This window comes from Lepidochelys olivacea, assembly GCF_965140295.1.
Source record: "Lepidochelys olivacea isolate rLepOli2 genome assembly, chromosome: 2".
Lineage (NCBI taxonomy): Eukaryota > Metazoa > Chordata > Testudines > Cheloniidae > Lepidochelys > Lepidochelys olivacea.
Window position 1 is genome coordinate 207,061,593 of NC_140412.1, and position 14,653 is coordinate 207,076,245.

The 14,653-nt window shown below is 39.3% G+C and overlaps 1 protein-coding gene across 1 annotated transcript in view; it reads right to left on the reverse strand.

Moving 5' to 3' along the window:
• CREB5 (cAMP responsive element binding protein 5) overlaps window positions 1–10,964 on the reverse strand; it is a gene marked incomplete at its 5' end in the record, with an annotated part of 353,505 nt that extends 342,541 nt beyond the window's left edge. Inside the window, one exon of the mRNA XM_084620345.1 lies at window positions 10,942–10,964. The remainder of the gene's footprint in view (window positions 1–10,941) is intronic.
• Window positions 10,965–14,653: the final 3,689 nt, after the last annotated feature.

Genomic DNA, 14,653 nt, shown 5'->3' on the forward strand with positions numbered 1-14,653 from the left:
ATGTTCAGTTTCAGCTTGTGGCATTAGGGAGATATATCTCTTCTTTCCAAGCTTGTCCCCAGAGAGAGGGAAGTGACCTGAAATTTAGGAATAAAGGGTCTTGATCTCCATGTTTCTCACCCTGCTATCTGTTCCCAAGAACTATCCACCCAACAATGCTCTCAATGCCCACATCTATATCCCACTACAATGAATAAGAACATGGGTCAATATTTCTGCAGAAATGATCTGAGCAAAACATTTAAATGTCATAATTAGGTTTCAAAGCTATCGCCCACTCAGATGAGTAGTGCAGTTGACTTTTCTCAACCCTATTTTGAGAAAACTACCTTCAAAACCAACATGGGGGAAGAACTTACGCTCTCAGTTTCATTGGTGTAAAATAGAAGCTATTCAAGTCAGCGGTGTTGCTCTTGATTTACATGAGTGGAAGCAGAATTCAGGTCTCTATTTCTCAAATAAAAGCATCAGTCCAAATTCTGTTCTCAGCTACATCAGTGTAAGTCTAAACAAACCTCTTTCAAGTGGTGTTACCTAAGATTTACACCTGCATAACAGAAAGTATAATACGTATTTGTTATGAATCAGCCAATCTGTTTTCTTCTTCTTTGCTTAGATTGGAGCTGAAATTTATGTGGATGTTTTGGAGCAGACAACATCCCTGTCAAATTATATAGTGACTTCTCGTGCTAAAACTTGTGTTTTCATGCCATCATCACTGATGACCTCAGCACAGCATTGCTCTGAGAATAATGATTTAGACAACTGCAGAGCCAGCAGGGGGAAAACACAAAACAACATGCACTTAAATAATGCCTTTAAAAACATTTTGTTAAGGAATAATAGGGTTTATCATCATTATAGCATCTATTCTGGAGGGCCTTTCCCCATCAGTTTCAGTTATGAGGCCTAAAATTCTTTACAGTATCCTCTTACAAAAGAGAATATGCAACAGTTACCTAGTGTGTGCAGTTTTGCTAACACTATGGGCCGGATCATCAGCTGGTTCCATTTCATTTAAGCCAGTAGAGCCACACAGATTTACAACAGCGAAGATCTGGCCACATATGTTAAAATATCTCATCATGACTCTGTATATCGGAGCACCAGGTCAGTTGCTTCAGCACACACTGAAGTCTGCTGTGTAAATATAGTTGTTTGATTATTCTTTAGATTGCAACTCTAGCATGTAGCGAGTGTCTTATTTGCAAGTGTCCTGGGCCGTAACTGTGACAACATACAATAGAGTAAAAACATTCCTTTAGAAGTGTGAAAAAGCCTTGCCACCAATCAAAATATTATAAGTCCATGGGGCTACAGGAAAGTGAACTAACATTCCGAATAAGAAAATATTAGGCCCTATCCTCGTCTTGCTTAACCTGTTTTCACACAGATATGATTGTACTGAAGTCAATGGAGCTACCCCTGATTCACAATGGTGTAATTAAGAGCAAAATCTGCACCAGTCTTAAGAGTTAAATACTTTGCCTATGTTTAATTGAAAAACCTAGTGGGATTTTGGTATATGTTATACAAACCTGAGGCCAGAGTGGTGACTGTCAGAGAGAGCCAGTGTAAGTAGATGGAGCACTAACACATAAAACTTGTGAGAGGAAGAGACAGAGTGGAAGGAATATGAATTGAGCACAAAAGTAAGTAGTCTCAATATTTCCCTCTCCCCAGACACAGTAAGAATTGTCATAATAGAAGGAGAGCTATACAAACATGTTCATCTAGAAGAAAAAGACATCCTCAACTTCATGACTCAAGCTTTTGCTTCAGTAATAGGATTTGCACAAACACACAACTGACAAATTGATACACTGCATTCAGAATATACCCATGAATCTGATTCTCCTCGCACAAGAGAAACTCCTCTGCTTTCAGCATAGTTGCTCCTGATTTATATCAGTGTGAGAGAACACTTTTAGGCCCTATTATGGTTCATATTTTTGGTTTCTACCATAACACAAGTATCTTTACACTTTTATAGATCTTCATTTGATCCTTTCTTTCTGGTTGCATATGTCACTTAGAAGATATTTGTGTCATTTAAAGGTCCCTGTCAAGGCTGTTTCCAAAATATTAAAAATATTCTTTTCCGTCACTTTCTGTAATAATGCTTTGGACACCCGAAATTAAAATCTGCTTCCTTGCTAAATCTTTTTTTCTCTCCATCTCAGGTGTGCACACTAGTTTATTAAGGCAAGGGAATGAAAGACAGATCAGAATTTTTAAAAGTTGGTCTAGTTTTGATCTTTCTAACCTTTTAATCTGTTCTTTTAACGCTTTTCTGCTGCTTATCCATTTAAAATAATATACACCAAATATATATGAGTGTGTGTGTGCGCGCACGCCTCTTTGGGAACATGGTGATGGGGACGAAAGAGTAATAATTCCCCAGCTTGTTTTTTTTTAAAAGCACAAAAATATCAAATTTAAGCCTCCCTAGTCTTGCTAGAAGATTACCTGGACAGGAAGTGAAGTCTCTGGAGAGGCCAATGTTAAGAAGAGAATTTGTGGGAATGTTGAATCTTTAAACAAAGATGAATTTTCTCTCCAACTTTCATTAAACATTGAAGTTAAATGGTTAAAGGTTAACAGCAACAAAAAAGAGTTCTAAACAATTGGACTAAAAATCCCTTCCCCTCTCTACTGCTCAGCTTCCACTTTTTTATTGTATCTTAATTTTGCCATTTCTCCAATCACCACAGGTTGTTCCAAGGTAGATAAAATTTGAGTTTCTAATATACAAAACCATTCTATACTTTTTATAGCTAAACATACACATTTACTCTATATATACTTATGCACACATCTGTATATATCCATATCCACTTTTACAGGTCAACCTTAAGGGCCTGCACCTACTCCCATTTGAGTTTGGTGACAATTACGCCCATTGACTTCACTGGGACTGATCTGATTGACTAAAAATAATTCAGAGTGGTGACTATAAATACACCATGATTTGCTACTCACAATTTATGAGCTTCATCACTTAATATAAATATTACTTAAAATATAATTATATAGTTGCAGTAAACACTCAAGTGTGAATAATAGTGTGCTAATTCACACCGCACTGCACTAATGGCAATTGGTTTTGTAACCTCAATGCCCAACACACACACACTGTGAATTAATAACATTAATAAAATAATTCACACCTTGGAGTGTCTTACTGCTTAACTAGGTAAAATACTGTTATGCGGATATGTAAGTGTGCCCAAACACAACACATCCGTATTCTAAAACTGAAAACTGATCTAAAATGCTCACTTAAAAACATTTTAAGGGAGAAAAAGTAGCAGGTGCAATATGGACAAACAATATATATACTAAAAAAAGGAGGACTTGTGGCACCTTGGAGACTAAAATTTATTTGAGCATAAGCTTTCGTGAGCTACAGCTCACTTCATCGGATCCGATGAAGTGAGCTGTCGCTCACAGAAGCTTATGCTCAAATAAATTTGTTAGCCTCCAAGATGCCACAAGTCCTCCTTTTCTTTTTGCGGATACCGACTAACACAGCTGCTACTCTGAAATACATATACACTAAAGCAGTTTACTTGAGTACTCCAGGTAATGCCTCAGTTTAGCTCATTCTGTTATAGCCACTTCATGCAACAGATCCTCAGCCTAATCTTAAATTCAATTTATTGTGCTACAGAGCCCCCTGTGTTGAATGTTTTATATTAGCTACCATTACTCAAGTCTTGCTAGTCAGGTATCGAAGAACAAAAAGCTGGGAACTGCTGGCCCCTCTTTATTTCCCACATTAGTCAAATGAATTTCTAAGTACTTGTGAACAGCTACAGAGGAGCAGGCTATAAATGATGCCGTATCACAAACCATGTACAGTAGGGGCGTCCATGAGCCTATATTGCAACAGGTAAAAAGGCTGCTACTGTCAAACTGTAGGAAAAAGATTTTTCAACTTAATTAAATAATTTCTCTGAGGCCCTCTGTTTCCTACCCAATAAAACGCACACAAAAAATAGGTCACTGAGCCAACCAGAATAACCTCAGTACCACAGACTGCTTATCTGGGAAACTTCAAACATAAGTAATCATTGAGATCACCCAGATCACTCCACTGAAATGGAGTGCACCAAAGATACAAAGTTGTTGGGAAGAAAAGGAATTGAAATGGAGGGCAGATGAGGATGGTAGTATTAGAAAACATCACTTCCAGAAGACAGCAAAGAAGTGGAAAAGGAAACAATTATTATTTAAAGTGTATACAGATGTAAGAAATGGAATATATATTAAGGGGTGATAATCAAATGGCCAAAGTATGCATAAAAACACCAAACGGTTGAATTCCTTGGGTACCCAGGACTCCCACTGAAATCAATGGGAGTTTTGGGTGCCCAAGAAAAACAAAAATAAGGCCTTTATTCTGTTAAAGCTATGACAGCATTTGTGGATTGTTTTCTTACTGAAACTGAAATTCCCTTACTCTTGCCTTTCTCTGCGGGCCTCCCCTTTCAGGGCATTCTAGTAATTTTTAATCAGTCCACTGGAATCCCCTTACTATGAAGGTAGTATTATATTGCCACATCCTAAGATCACCTTGAGCAGAATGCTGCCATGATAGCAAGTCCTAATTAACTCAAAATATGAGATTCTAAACCGGAAAATTAAACAAACACTAGTAAGTGTAACTTTCTGAAATATTTATTTTGAAGCATGTGGGGGATTGACTTCTTGAGTAGATTCTCAAAAAAGAAGACCGAAACAAAAACCAAAGCATAACATCTAGTAAGCTAAGGAAATTGTACTAAGCTTTGAATGTTTTACTTTGAAAATCCTACAGCCTTCAGTAAAATCCTTAGTCAATCTCTTCTCATTTATAAAATAGTATTTGGTATCACCATCTTGAAACCTACAAAACAGATACAGCCATCTCTCTTTCTAAAATCTCTAAATCCAGATTTGCAGCAGTAGTTCCCATTAATGAAGCTTAGGTGGTTAATAGAAAAAATGATGAATGCCAATATTTTTAATTATACAGTAAAGTAACTTTAGTGAAAACACTAGACATGCTATTATTTGAAAAAGTGCCAGAGTTAACACTTCAACCAGTGCCGTGGTATAGGTAAATGATCAGTGTACAAACAAAATAATTACTTGGCTAAAACAACATACCACAATATTTTTGATTCAGCAAGTGTTCTTACAACAACAATTATTACTTATACATTGAGTATATCAGAGAGTATACCTACATTTATTTTTACAGGAATGTAATTTTTGAGATGTTCACAGAAATATATTCATATTATACATAAGTATGTAAAATTGTACCACAAATCTGTAAACATACTAATCTTATTCCTGTAACATGGTTAATATTCAAATTAGACAAGAAAAGAAATTGAGATAATTGTTTTGTCTACCTTAAAGAACAATCTTTTAAAGATTTTAAATTGATGTAAGAACGCAATTTGTAGTAAGAGGAAATGGTGTGCTGAAGGCTAAGGCTAAAAGTTACTAAAAGCTAAAGTTGCATTAATTTTGTGACTGTTTTATTATATGTTTTTAAAATGCAGAAAAACAAAGAACTCTTCAAGTACATCTCTAACAAAGAGCTACTTGCCTGTATCTTATAGAATTTACTGTGTTTTACTTTGCAATCAAACTTTCTCAGAGACAAGTAGCACAGGTTACATGACATATAGCACTTTTTCAGAGAAAAACAACCTGCAGAAATCATGTGTTTGGCCACCAGGACAACTAGCCGATTGATCAGCTGTGAAAATAACACTTGTGACTGAGTCAAAATCAGCAAGAGTGTGAATTTCAAAAATGTTTTCAATGATTCCACTAAAAGACGTTACCAACTTATTGTGATGCAAGTTTATATGTGAAAAGTTGGCCCAAACAAAATTCAAGTCAGCTAAATACAAGTTCATTTAGTCAACACAGAAACAGAGCTGTATGCATAGCTGAAAGACCTGTTGGTCTCTATCGTTAACGGGTCCATGTCTCAAGCAACTCTGTCGATTGAGCAGTATATATGCAACAAATGGTTAAAGCTAAATTCTACATAGTCTCTACTTGAGAAAAATTCCCATTTTGTTAAATTAGAGACCACATGATACAGACCTGAGTAACTGAACACTACTTTAAATAGGTGGCAATTTTATTATGTTATTCCAAAAAATAAAGCAAAATTAATTTGATGTATACAGAGGGTTATATTAAAAAAAAAAGTTCATTTGGACTAAAATAAAGCTTTACTATAGTTTAAAGGTGGCCAATCCATAAACAGAAGGTTTATTAATAAATCAAAGCAACAGGTCTGCAGTAAATCCAGTAGGTTGCTAACTAGAAAAAGAAATACAAAGTGACAGATTTCTAGGGAAAAGATCTTTGACCAAAAGAGAGTGTAGTCAAAAGATGGGCAACAATACCACCCTGAATATAGGATGACCCGAGGAGCAAGTGTGAAAAATCGGGAGGGGAGTAATAGGAACCTATATAAGAAAAAGACCCAAAAAACAGGACTGTCCCTATAAAATCGGGCCATCTGGTCACCCTACCTGCATAGTTGGAGATATATAAATCTTGCCTTGGGTACCAGAAGAAAGTTAAAAGTGTCTTAAAAATTGATCTGTTAAAAGTTAAGGGCCAAATCCTCCTGCAAAACTCTTACCAATATCCATAAGGGTTTGCGTGAGTGAGGACAGAAGGATTGGGCCCTAAGAATTGTCTCAAGCCAATGCAAGGTCCATTGTTACTGGAATGAACTCTAAGTCTCACGGACAGAACTCTCTGTCACACAAAAGACCCCTCTGAAGGGTAAAGAACAACCTTAGGAAATTTCAGGGTATTTCAGAGCCTCCTCTAAACTACAGAGAGCAAATTAATACCAAATTTGAACACACAGGACCAAATCTTTCTCCCCTTATTCATGCAAGTAGCCCCACTGCATCATAAAGTGAGCAGGATTATGGATACAACCTCTTCCCATTTTACCTTCACTTTTAGTAATAATACTTGTTTTTCTTCCCTTTCTTTTCCCATAGGTTAAATAAAGAGATCAGACCTTCCCTTGTTCTGAGAGTTGGGTTTCTGTAAAACAGCCTATATATTATCAATTGATTTTTATTTGGTTCTCCAGTTGCAATTTTTTTTATACAAGTTAAAAAAAATTTACTTCTGTTCCCAAATCTTAAGTCCCTAGAATAAACGGCATCCAATATTCAGTAGTCCAAGGTAAAGTTTATTGTCCTTCCAAGTAGACCAAGTTACTTCCAACCTCATGCCAAGAATATCGAGAAATTTCTTTGTCTTTAGAAAGAAATCTCTTCATCACATAAAGTGTTATCTGACCATCATAACTGTCCAGTTAAAGTTACAATAAATAGACAATTTCAGTTTGTTCAATTCAAATGTTTAGTATTTCTATTTCCTATCCCATGGTAAATGCGTACATGAAAACATTTATGTTTTGGAAGTTTGATGGTCTAGACATAAAGACAGCAGAAACATTACAAATTCTATGGACAGTAATAGACACTAATTCTTTACAAACCATGCATGAACAAAGCCAAGACATTATCCTTTTCTTATCAATAGTTAAAGATCACTTATTCAATTAACAGGAAAATAAGAGATTTCTTACCATTATCTGCAGAGTAAATTCAGGAATGAGTTGTTCTGTTCAGTCACCAAGTCAACTTTTCTCTCCCACTGACTTTTTTTGGTTTTAAAGCTCCGTTTGCCAGAGATAGGAAGGGAAGAGGTGTCACTGTGTATTTCTATATGTTTGTATTTAAGACCATCAGAATCTTATTTTATTAAACCAATAGAAAACAGATCTCGTACTTTACTATCACACTTCCAACCAAGAGCTAACCCCCAGGTAGTTCTATTTGCCTCGTTCTCTTAATAGTTTATTTTCGTAATGAGACTAATTTTTCCAGTAGCCTTTAACTCACTAGATTAACTGACATGGAAAATGTGACTAAAAACTTGTAGAACTGTCTAGCCTCCAACCCAGCACAAAATCAACTGTGTAGTAAGTGTTGAAGGACATCTAGCAAGCAGCAACTTGCTCAGTTTATAATCCCGAACTATATATTCACAGAGAACAGTACTACGCCATCTAGTTAGCTGACAGGAGGCTTCACTTTCTACATTAGAAGTGGATATCTTAAAATACAGGGCTTTGGCACTTGAGATTTTTCAGTTTCTTTAAATAAATATCACTACTGTGATAATCCACATCCAGTGGATATGGGAAAATTTAGCTTATAATAGCAGAGTGACCTTCTACATCTAACTTTGATTTACAAGATAAAAGCAACTTTTAAATTAAAGAGGCTTTCTGCTAATAGAGCTTATTATTCCAGAGACAGGAATGATTTTCCTCGAAAGTTGTCCCTGTGTGCATGCCTATTATCTTCGTTTTTCTCCTTCCACTAATGAGCATTTATCTAAAGAGCCTGTTAATCCTCTGATGTGTGCTTCTGGTCAGAGGTAACAGTTTGAATAAAACCACTAATCACTTATCACTAATCACTGATCGTTAACCACACTTTTCTCTAGTGCTTTGCAACCTGCACTCCTCCCTTTAGGACTAAGGAGTAACAAATAAGTTTAACATTTTAAAAGTATTTTTAACATAGTAATGCTGACTTCATCCAAAGACGTGTCAAAGGGAGCGTTCAAACTTGTACATTTTTCTACAGAAAATAAAAAAAAAATTCTACCAAAGTGCAGGTACTTCAGAACAAATTCCCACAAACTGTGTCAGAGTATAGATTTTCTTTCATTTTGTTCTCACCCTGTAACTCTAGAAACAATTTATTTTTAAAAAAAAACTTTACAGTCTGGTTTCTGGATTATTTCTACATGACAGTTTCTTAGAGGAAAGTTCTTCCTCCACTGTTATTTGACACACTGTATTTTCGCCAAATGACCAGACAAAGAAACTCTGGTGCAATTCAATGGGTTAGGAGAAGAGTTATCTTTGAAATGTATGGTCTCAAGGAAAACCCAAGAACCCTATTGTCCTTTGCTCTAACCTCTGTTTTCATCTGTCTGTATATTGTTTCCTGCTGATAAAATACAGAAATCCTCTGGCCATGCTGTTTTAAGTAAGTACTCTTTAAGCATTTTAATTATAAAAGACACACATATGGACATTCATTTTATTTTATTACCATCCATGTCTTTGAACCCACTTTTTTCTTTCAGACTGTAACATTTATAATAAACCCTGGAGACGATAGGTTTCAGAGTAACAGCCGTGTTAGTCTGTATTCGCAAAAAGAAAAGGAGTACTTGTCTCTAAGGTGCCACAAGTACTCCTGGAGATGATGGCTCACTCATCATGCCTGGACATAAATAAGAGAAAAGGCAGAGTTTAGCAGGTATTCCCCTTATATTTCAGAAGCTCTTATAATTCTGGAAGGACAAAACTTAACTAAAGAGAGTACGGATCAAGGAGATATGCATTGAACTGGGGGGAGGAGAGGGTGTAAAAACGATGTGCTTAGCCAGTGGGATTGTAAAAGGGAGAGTTGCTTTGTCAGCATTTCTAACCCCCTGAACCCTACAGTATCTAAGGCTGTTAATCAAACACTTACTAGGCTGCAGAATGACGTAATGGCCCACTATCCAGCCTTATTCCCAGAGATATGTCAGAAAGGGTGTGTGTGGGGGAGACAACCAAACATAGCGATGCAGACACCTAACAACGAAATATACACACAGCCCACTCTAGTCCTGAGCCTTAACAATAGGCATCATGTGAGGACTGGAGATGGGGGGGGGGTCAGTTTGTTGTGCAGTTACCAATAAAAGTTCATATAAGAAACAACACAGACACATAAACCAGCAACTTGTACGCAGCTGAGCCTCCGGTACTTTGGACTAAGAAGCCTCTTCCAAAACTCAAATCAAAGTTGCAGCGATTGAAATCAAGTCCAGTTAAGAAGAAAGCGAAAGCTTCAAGAAGGGAGGGGGGGACCTTGAGAGCAACTCCAGCAGCCAAAGAGCTGTCATTTCAACAGCAGCAAGAAAAGATGTTATGCCGCGAAGAAATAAGGCAAAGATGGGGAGGGGGCAGCATCAGCCTTCCAGACTTTTGCGTCTAGTTTAAAAAAATCCTCTCCCGAAAGAGCTTAAACAAGAATGACAATTGATTTGCGGCAATATTTACCTACACGCTCCCTGCAGACAGCGGAGACGGCAGCAGCAGTTACATCTCATCTCAGCGGTTCTTCGACACACATGCACACACACGCACACGGTCCCGGCAGCATACTAATGACTTTGCTAGCTCTTGTTTCAACACACACACACACACGGAGTTTCAAAACTTTCCAACTTTTTGGTCGGTGTGTTGACTTGAAGAATCTCAAAGTTGCTCCCCTGGCTGCCTTTCCCCTCCCTCCAATTGCTTACTGCGCTTCGTGTAGCTCCAACAACTTTTCCGGTCCCCCCCCCCCACAATTCCTGTTACACCCTCGCCCAGTCACTCAGAGGAGTGAGAGGGAGCGATACACACACACGCTCGTTCCAAAAGCCATCTTCATAGAAGCATCTCACTGATCAAACATCGCAGCCACTAAACCGCCTCTCGGAAAGGGAGCCGGGGAATCTCAAATGGTTACTATCATTACAGTTAAATTGAAAAACTAACAGCCCCCGGAGCAGTCCCGGGGTTAGTAACAAAATCTGTTTATTAGCCCCCCAAAAACTCCCACAAAACAAAACAACCCCCTGTGCACTTAATGAGATTTCTCCCTCCTCACTTTAGATCCTTTCCCCACTCTGCTCCCCAGTTAATTCACACATACTCCCCGTCCCTAGGAGATCAGTCCCATGCACACAAGTACTTTAAAGCGTCCGGAAAGCGAGGGTTTAAATGCACTGAAAAGTGAGTTTCATAAAGTCAGATCAGTATTTAGAGGAACTTACCAAACAAGTGTAGAAGGGAAAGGACCAGCAGCTTGGGTGAAGGAACCACGTTGGACTGAGAGAAGGTTACAATACGTTCTATTTAGAGAAGCATTACATCACCCTCGGTGACGTCACGTGGGATTCCTGAACTTCTAAATCATTGCGGTCCCTGTTCAGGGGGAGAGTGGAGCGGTAGGCGTGTCCCAGGGGCGTGTCCTCCCCGGGCTCCGCCCCGCCAGCCAGCCACAGTGGAAGCGGCGGATGGAGGGGGAGGCTCGTGCAAAGCAGCAAGAGCGCAAGCAACAGCTTGCAGAGCTGGATGTGACAGGACTGACATTAAGCGTGTGTGAGTCAGCTTGGAAAAAATCTCCTGCTTGATGGATTTCGGGAGGAAGCAGGGACGAGTCCAAAGAGGCGGGTTCCCTAGGCTGTATTGATTTGCAGGGGCTGGGCAGGGACTGTTTCCCGAACTGGGTGGGTTGGTCTCCCTTCAACTAAGTGTGCCACAGGACAAGAACTGTTCCAGTCTGCTGAATAAACTCCCACGCTGCTCGTATACTGTGTATAGGCTGCTGGGCCCAAACGAAGCAAACACCGAACCTCCTTTGGGAATTAATCCCACTTGTGTTTCAAAGAGCTCTCACTCTCTCTAAAGCGCTGAGCTAACCCCCAAAATCTGAACACCCCACTACTTTTTGGAGGGGACGGGGATTACTAGGTGGATTTTAGTTCCCACATCCAATTCATTCGTATCTAGATTTTATTGATACATGTGACTACTTTTCTTACAAAGGGATTTTATAATAGGACTTTTATGATCATACTGTTCTTCATAGACATGATATCATTGGGGAGATCAGAAGTTACAGCAAGGGAGAAAAGATATTTTACTCTTGCACATGCAGTATTAAACGGACACTGGCGGGGTAAAAAACAAACAAAAGAAAAAGTGCATTGCCTTCCCTATCTTACATCTACCATATTACCACACAAACCACCACCACTGACTCCAGCGGGCTTTGGATCAGGCCCTTAGTGTCTGCACAGGGAAGAAGAATGGCTGAAGAAAAGGAATGGGAGTCAGGAGATCAGGTCTATTCCTGATTATGTTATAGACATCCTGTGTTACCTTAGGCAAATCAGTTGAAACTGAGTCTACAGAAAGGGTCTTAGCTGTTGTTCTGTGTGGATAGTACCTTATTTGTTCACGAGGTGTTATGGATTAAGCACCAATGTGATCAGCACCATACAAGATGTAAAAATACAATCTTGACTCTAATGCTTCACACAGTAGCATGTGCATGCTCTTTAGTCCTGGGAGCCAATTGGACTACTCCTGGGAGTAAAGTTACACACATGCAGGGCTGAGCCCCAGCACCTCTAGGCTTGGCAATTCATTCCCCTGGCACCTCTTTTGGGATCACTTCATTGATTCCAGATACTAAGTATTATTCATAGTGGTTACCATTGTATCCTTCCAGTCATCTGGAGATATGATTGACTCTGCTGCCTTTTGAACATGTTAAGATCCTCCCCCATCTAGTACACAGTCCTTAGAATAAGTGCCCCAGCCCAACCCTTTCCCTTTCTGGAGTTTGATTTATTAATAACTCAACAATAAAATATAAACCTCAGCCTAAACTTCCTCCGCAAGCCTGGGTTCCTAGAGCAACCTAACTACCCATGTTCTAGTTTCCTGTAGCCCAAACAGACATTCTCACCCTCTGTATATACTGGTTGGAGCTAATTGGAGGAACCTGCTATTATGAGTCAGCAATAATTACTCAGGTTTCAAAGTAGCAGCCGTGTTAGTCTGTATTCGCAAAAAGAAAAGGAGTACTTGTGACACCTTAGAGACTAACAAATTTATTAGACCATAAGCTTTTGTGAGCAACAGCCCACTTCATCGGATGCATAGAATGGAACATATAGTAAGAAGATTGTGTGTGTATACACACACACGGTGGAAGTTGCCATACAAACTGTAAGAGGCTAATTAATTAAGATGAGCTATTATCAGCAGGAGAAAATAAACTTTTGTAGTGATAATCAAGATGACCCATTTAGACAGTTGACAAAAAGGTGTGAGGATTCTTAACATGGGGAAATAGATTCAATATATGTAATGACCCAGCCACTCCCAGTCTCTATTCTAACCCAAGTTAATAGTATCTAGTTTGCATCTTAATTCAAGCTCAGCAGTTTCTCCTTGGAGTCTGGTTTTGAAGCTTTTTCTGTAGCAAAATTGCCACCCTTAAGTCTTTTACTGAGTGACCAGAGAGGTTGAAGTGTTCTTCTACTGGTTTTTGAATGTTATGATTCCTGATGTCAGATTTGTGTACATTTATTCTTTTGCATGTACATGGCAGAGGGGCATTGCTGGCACATGATGGCATATATCACATTGGTAGATGTGCAGGTGAACGAGCCCCTGATTGTGTGGCTAATGTGATTAGGTCCTATGATGGTGTCACTTGAATAAATATGTGGAGAGAGTTGGCATCGGGCTTTATTGCAAGGATAGGTTCCTGGGTTAGTGTTTTTATTGTGTGGTTGCTGGAGAGTATTTGCTTCAGGTTGGGGGGCTGTCTGTAAGCGAGGACTGGTCTGTCTCCAAAGATCTGTGAGAGTGCGGGATCATTTTTCAGGATAGGTTGTAGATCTTTGATGATGCGCTGGAGAGGTTTTACTTGGGGGCTGAAGGTGACAGCTAGTGGCATTCTGTTATTTTCTTTGTTGGGCCAGTCCTGTAGTAGGTGACTTCTGGGTATTCTTCTGGCTCTGTCAATCTGTTTTTTCACTTCAGCAGGTGGGTATTGTAGTTTTAAGAATGCTTGATAGATATCTTTTAGTGTTTGTCTTTGTCTGAGGGATTGGAGCAAATGTGGTTGTATCTTAGAGCTTGGCTGTAGACAATGGATCATGTGGTGCATCCTGGATGGAAGCTGGAGGCATGCAGGTAAGTAAAGCGGTCAGTAGGTTTCTGGTATAGGGTGGTGTTTATGTGACCATCACTTATTAACACCGTAGTGTCCAGGAAATGGACGGCTTGTGTGTATTGGCTAGGCTGCGATTGATAGTGGGATGGAAATTGTTGAAATCATGGTGGAATTCTTCAAGGGCTTCTTTTCCATGAGTCCAGATGATGAAGATGTCATCAATGTAGCACAAGTAGAGTAGGGCATTAGGGGACAAGAGCTAAGGAAGCGTTGTTCTAAGTCAGCCATAAAAATGTTGGCATAACTGTGGGGCCATGCGGGTACCCATAGCAGTGCCACTGACTTGAAGGTATATATTGTCCCCAAATGTGAAATAGTTGTGAGTGAGGACAAAGTCCAGCCACCAGGTTTGCCATGACATTATCAGGGATACTGTTCCTGACGGCTTGTAGTCCATCTTTTTGTGGAATGTTGGTGTAGAGGGCTTCTACATCCATAGTGGCCAGGATGGTGTTTTCAGGAAGATCACCGATGGATTGTAGTTTCCTCAGGAAGTCTGTGGTGTCTTGAAGATAGCTGGGAGTGCTGGTCGCATAGGGCCTGAGGAGAGAGTCCACATAGCCAGACAATCCTGCTGTCAGGGTGCCAATGCCTGAGGTGATGAGGCATCCAGGATTTCCAGGTTTATGGATCTTGGGTAGCAAATAGAATACCCCTGGTTGGGATTCTAGGCATGTGTCTGCACAGATCTGTTCCTGTGCTTTTTCAGGGAGTTTCTTGAGCAGATGGTG